Here is a 6,679-nt window from a genome sequence, read left to right on the forward strand (position 1 = left end):
TAAATTAACTTTTTTATCATTTGGCATTGCATTATTAATATTTCACAACCATATGGATTTTATTAAAGCTTTTGAGATATTTCAACCTCTTCATTTTCAGCAAGATAGTAACAGCTTTTTCTCACACTGCAGTGTCCTGCGGTCAGCAGGAAAGAACAAACAGTCAATTTGAATGTACTTTACTGTAATTAAAGTAAAATGCCTTCTTGGCATACGCTAAGCTTTAAATGCAAGGACAACAAGAAAACGCCACAAGTCTTGGGGTGGCAAACCAGATAAGGAAATATGACAATGAAAGAAAATGCTGACCAAAATCTACTCTACTAATTACACAATACAACACGCTACTAACAATACTATGGCGAGTGTATACAATGCTAGTGCCGGCACAAATACTGGCCAGAGCTGTTCCAAGTGGTAGGTAAACACTACCATTCTGACTGTCCAGGCATGCCTATGAAGACGGGTCACCAAAGTGCTATGTGAGTCATATGAGTTCTGATTGGTGGAACACTGTCACATGTTGTCTGGCAAAGTCGTTTAGTGTTTATTTGGAAAGTCTGTTTGTTTATATCAGCTGGCAATGTTTCTCTCCATGCTTCTGCAAGGAGGTTGGCAACCCATCTTGCATGTTGGTTGTGTGGGCCCTCTAAATAAGGAGCCACTATGACATTTCTCCCCCTGGGAAAAAAAATGGTCGACTTCCACGGGCTTGTGCCCGGCAGTGGCGGGAGGTGGTGATGCAGCACGGGCAGCTGGTGGTGGAGACAGCAGCTGAGGCAGAGGCAGAAGCAGTGGTCCACCACAGGGTGGCATGGTCCATCAGACTGAGGTGGAGCTGGTTGACATGCCGGAAGGCTGCACAGTATGTAGACAAAAAAAGAAGTGGATAATGGCTCAGCAGCTTATTGAGCTGGGTCTTGAACATCTGCACAAAAGGTTCTGCCCGGCTGTTTTACACAGGTTGAAAAGGAGAAGTCTGGATGAGGGAAATTCCATTTGCAATACAGTATTGCTTAAACTTGGGTGAAGTAAACTGTGGACCATTGTCCATAACAATCGTTTTGGGGAGTCCCTTGACAGCAAAAAGGAGAATTTTGATAGTGTCAGCAAAAGTGGTGTTCATCGTGTGGGATACATAAGGGTATACCAACATGGAGTCGATCAGTATGAGGCACTGGGAACCATGAAACAGAAATGTGAAATCCAAATGGAGACATTCCCATGAAGCAGCTGGATCCGGCCACAAAAAATACTGGCATGGGGGTGCTGCCTGACGTCTTTGGCATGTGGTGCAAGCTAACATGGGGGAGGCAATGTCTTTATCCAAACTGCACCAATAAAGGTGTCAACATCCCAGCTGTTTGGTGAGGATAATGCCCCAATGGCCAGCGTGGAGGAGGTCGAGGACATGGTGGCGCAACGCATGCAGTATGACCACCCAGCGAACATTGGAATCACTATGCAAAAGGATGATGCCACTGCGAAAAAAGTGAATGTGCTTATCATCCAAAAAATTATGGACCTTGGCACCGCAGACACTACAATGACTGATTGGCCAACCTGCATAGATTTGGCGGTGGAGAGCTTGCACTGTCTGATCCTGTGTGGTGGCCCGCCAGACTGCATTGGCATCCAACAGAATCGCATCCAGAGCTGCATCCACATCCAGGCCCACATGGAAACAAACCAAGGGGGAGGCGGCATACTCGTGGTCCGCCCCGGCAGGCAGTCAGGAAATCGGCGTTTGCGTGCCGTTCAGAGGTGTGATAGACAATATCAAAGTCAAACATCACCAGAAAGAGTGCCGAATGCTGGAGGTGGGGCGCCATCCGGGTGGGCACTGCAGCACCCGGGTGAAACAAAGAAACCAAAGGTTTGTGATTGGTCTGCAGAATGAAATGATGACCACACGTGAAATTGTAGAATTTTGTCATGGCGAAAACCAGCGCCAAAGCTTCTTTTTAAATTTTACTATATTTGGTTTGAGAGTCGGTCAATTTTTTGAATGTGAAAATCACTGGCCTCTCAAAGCTTTCGACCACGTGTGAGAGGACCACACCCAGGCCACAGTCCGAGGCATTGGCAGCGATGATGAGGGGCAAGATCATAAGTGGTGTAACCAACCAGACGAGGAGGGAGGGAGAGAACTGACATGAGATGTGTGAAAGCTTGCTCACATACCGTGTTCCCAAACCCAATTCGCACCTCGAAATCTCATCGGCATGGGCTATAAAATGCTGATAATAGTTGATTTGACCGAGGACAGATTGCAGTTGCTTCAGATTGGTGGGAGGAGGCAGGTTTTGAATCACTTTGACATACTCCTTAGAGGCGTGGAGGCTGAGGGCATCAATTGTGAACCTGGGATAGTTGACCTCTCGTGCAAAAAAGTAACACTTTTCCTTGCAGCAATGCGGGTTAGCCTCGGAAAGAAACCTGAAACCGCCAATCCAGCTTGTTCACAAGGTCCACTGCGGATGAGCCACCAATGATGACATCATCAGTAGTTGTATAGTGAGGTTACGAGGACACTTCTGATATCAAATTGATATGCAAATTAATTACATTGATCAATTAATCATCCCCACTCCCACCCCTCCCTGCCCTGACCGCACCCACCCCCACCCCCGGATGACATCACATATTTTTCTCAGCTGCATGTGTGCCCCAGCCTTCTACCCCCCTTCCCCACCCCCCTCCCCCAAACTACCCAATTGTCGGGAATTTCGAATTTTGGCAGGAAATTAAAATTGGTGGTATCCTTTCTGGGACTTGAGCCCTGGTCCTACTGGGCAGAAAGCCCAAGTGTACCCCCTAATGCAATTAAACCGACAGAGGCCCTTGGAATTGATGGGAAATTAAAATTGGCGGTACCGTTTCCGGACTCAAACCCTGATGCACCTGGATGGAAAGCCCAAGTGCACCCCCATAACACAATTAAACCAGCAGACGTGCTTGGAATTGACGGGAAATTAAAAATGGCTGTTCCCTTTCCAGGACTCGAACCCTGATTCTACTGGATGGAAAGCCCAAGTGCACCCCCAACATAAGGAAACTGTCCAGATGCGGGAGAGGAAGGTTAGGTTAGTGTACTTTATTTGTTTTGGTCGGGAAACTGGTGCAATAATCGATCCTAATTACGTAATTGATCACAAAGATTGGGCCTAAGTACACAACTATATGCATAGCGTTACAGAAGGACGGCATAAAAGCGCAATATAGCGCAAAAACTGATGACACCATACAACTGGTGTTATCCGGCTGTCAAGAAATTTCGCAATGCCACTCCAAAGTAGCGACATACACACACACTTAAACACTTAAAAAATGATTCAAATGGCCCTGAGCACTATAGGACTTAACATATGAGGTCATCAGTCCTCTGGAACTTAGAACTACTTAAACGTAACTAACCTAAGGACATAACACACATCCATGCCCAAGGCAGGATTCGAACCTGCGATGGAGCGGTCGTGCGGTTCCAGACTGAAGCGCCTAGAACCGCTAGGCCACAACAGCCGGCACACTCAAACTCTACCCTACACCTAAAAGCTGGCGGGAAAAAGGTGGGGTGTAAGGTACTAACTTTATTCTTTTTGGTGGGAAATACGTTCAACTGATGAATGCTGGTATTGGATAAAGAGGAGTTTAAAAAGTGTATTACCTGTAAGCATATAGTAGCTATCACTGTTTGATGTCAGAGTTCGCTACAGATGCCTGTCAAAAACCATACTGCAGCCCAGGTAATCCAAGCCAATACACGCTACCACAACTGATGGAAAAAAATGCGTCACAGTTTTAATTCGAAATTGTTGTGGAAAAACCAGCACTCCTTATGAACCAGTTATAATGCAGCACATGTACCAGGGAAAATCGTCATCCTAAAAGAATACAGAGGAGGCGGTAGTTGAATGTGCATTCTCCTCGATAGGCATCCACAAACTGCCGAAAATCGAGGACCCTTCCTTCCTCCCTCCACCTCTCCATTCAACTACAGGAGGGACACAGGCTCCTGCAAACGGCCAGCTGCTCTGCTGACCGCCTTGCAGTGCGGACAGGCCGCTATCCGCCCTTTGCTGGCGGCAATCAGCTTTCAACACAAAAGGGAAATTGAGTAGCATAACCCCGCCCGACCGGAGGACGCTTTAGATGGCTATTTCAAAAGTCGCGCCCTTTGCTGTTTTTCTGCCAACTCGTTTACGGCCGTAGACCCCAACATGCCCTCGTGATTTGCGGCATGCCTTTGATGTGGGGCCCCTTAGCACAAAAGGCAAAGTTACAGGCATAATCCTGCCCATTCGGAGAATGGTCCAGATCAGCATTCGGCTTTCCACCATCTGGCCACCGCCTTAAGGTGGCGCTCCTTATGCCAACACAGTAGCGTGTATAGTCAACTAAACAAAGGAGATAAAAGGACGGCCGCCTCAAGTGCAACTTGTTCGTCTAAAATATAGCGACAGAGCCCCCACACGCTGCCCCCTGGACATACAGCGGCTGTGTCCTTTGACCAACACAGCAGACACGCCCCCCCCCCCCCTCCCCCTCGCCAGGAGCAGCCTGCCGTTCGGCGATGGAGAACAATTGTATTTGACGTAAACGCATCTATAATCAAGCATCTATTAAAAAAAGCAAAACACATTTGCGACCAAAATAATTGTCCTCTTTCCACGAAAGTAGGGGAAGTCAATTTTCTTTTAGTTTTATGAGCAAAATCGGCATAGTTTTTACGTTCGACTGCAGTCGCATCTCATTATTTTGTGATGCCCAGCGAAGTGTACCGCCACCGATCACAAATGATCAGCAGAGACGTGTCCACCCTGCGTAAAATCAGGAAAAAAAATTCGACTATTTTAAAGCGAGAACTACCGATCACCACAGAATGTCCTCGTTTTTTTCGAAACTGTCATCAGAGTAAAGAAAAAGCGAGGATTTAAACTCCAAAGAAAAATAAATCTATATTAAGCAAATTCTTCCAGCTTGTTGAACAAATTACACGACCTGAGAGCGTCTCTCGCATTCGGTGTCTGTAAATAAACTGTCATGCACGTGTGTATTACAAACGTTTCAGATAATCTTTCACACATGTCGGAAAAAACACATTCATTTTACGTTTGACAACAAGAAGCAATAATTCAAGAGAAAGTAGCTATTTTGTACACTATGACAGGGCCCCTTTTACCAGTGCTATGCTATATTATACTAGCATTTACGAAACAAATCGTGAGAGCCTGCCTCGCCCTGTATAAGTGGGAGAATGAAATTTCGTTAAAAGATATCGCAAAACGAAAAAAAAGACCGAAACACTCGTCAAGAATCATTTCGCAGTGCCCTAGGCATCTTTTCCACCCGCCAGCCAGCACGTCATTGATATCAATTGAATAGGCTAATTAATTAAATTAGTCATGAGAGTCACTTTTTATGGCGAGTAACTTTTTTTTCAGCAGTCGGTTTACACTCACCAAGTAGGACAACTGAGAATTCATGAAGGGAACACAATGTTCTTTTTAGGAACACTATTGAGAAATTACATCTGAAGCTGGCCACAACATACATTTCACGTAAGGACCGCGCTATTAGAAAACACGATCATAACGCCGATGCTATCATCACCCTGCATAAAAAGCGGTCTTGAGTCTACAGGCACACATAGTCGCTGATAGTGTTACGCTTTCAGGCAGAAATGCTGTCCGCAATTTGGAATCAAGTGTATCCATTCAACCACATATTTGCATTGGATCCTGTAGAGATGTCTTTTAATGACTACACTCACTGGTGAGTCATATTCGTGCCACTCTCATATCTCGAAACGAGTCACCTTTTTCTTTTTTTTCGAACATATCTGCTGAGGATCCCATACACCAAGAACTCCAGCGCTGTTTTTAGACTTTCCCTCTGCATCTTGTAACTGCTCCTAAGTCTCTGTCCCGCCCTCCCTGCAGCTTAGTCCATGTGATCATCCCAATTTAGTCTGACCTGTACAGAAGTCGGAGAGCGCTATACCTAAGACATTCTGCATCCTGTGGGGAAACAGGACGAGCTGAGTTAATGCGACAGGAGCGCGTATTGGCTACTTGGTGGAAATGGGAACATGGCGTCACAGCTCAGCCAACCGTGTACAGAGTGTAAGGTCAGCGCCAAACGAAGCTTTCCCCTGGCACATGAGGTAGTAGAAGAGATAGTACCAACAGTTATGGTGGTGTTTCTTGTTGGGAAAATTAGGAAGACTGCCCATCATACACGGCATGGAGGAAGGATGAAGATTTTGTGATACATCTCCAAACTATGTACAGGTAGTTCGAAGGAGATCTGTGTCTCTCAGGGTGCATTCATGTCTTATCACCCAAACATATGTGGCGATCCTATTAAATATACAGGTATTGGTTCATTGGGGCAGGTGGTTCGTGATCGAAGTCACTTCCACAGATCAGTGTAAAGTTTCATCTCCTGTGCTGTAGGATGACCGTATCCAACAGACTATCAATCACACGAGATGGTTCCTGTATTGCTCCTTCATAAGAAGTTTTTTTTCAGTTGCAACACACCCAATAAGTGGACACCGCCATGCACTTTGTTTTTTCTACCATGGCTTAGAGACCTGTGTCAGCTGATGCTAAACCGACATTAACACATTTCGATCCTCTGGCTCTCACAGAAAACTGCACATCGCACGGCATAA

The sequence above is a fragment of the Schistocerca serialis genome, chromosome 1 (genome assembly GCF_023864345.2).
Source record: "Schistocerca serialis cubense isolate TAMUIC-IGC-003099 chromosome 1, iqSchSeri2.2, whole genome shotgun sequence".
NCBI lineage: Eukaryota > Metazoa > Arthropoda > Insecta > Orthoptera > Acrididae > Schistocerca > Schistocerca serialis.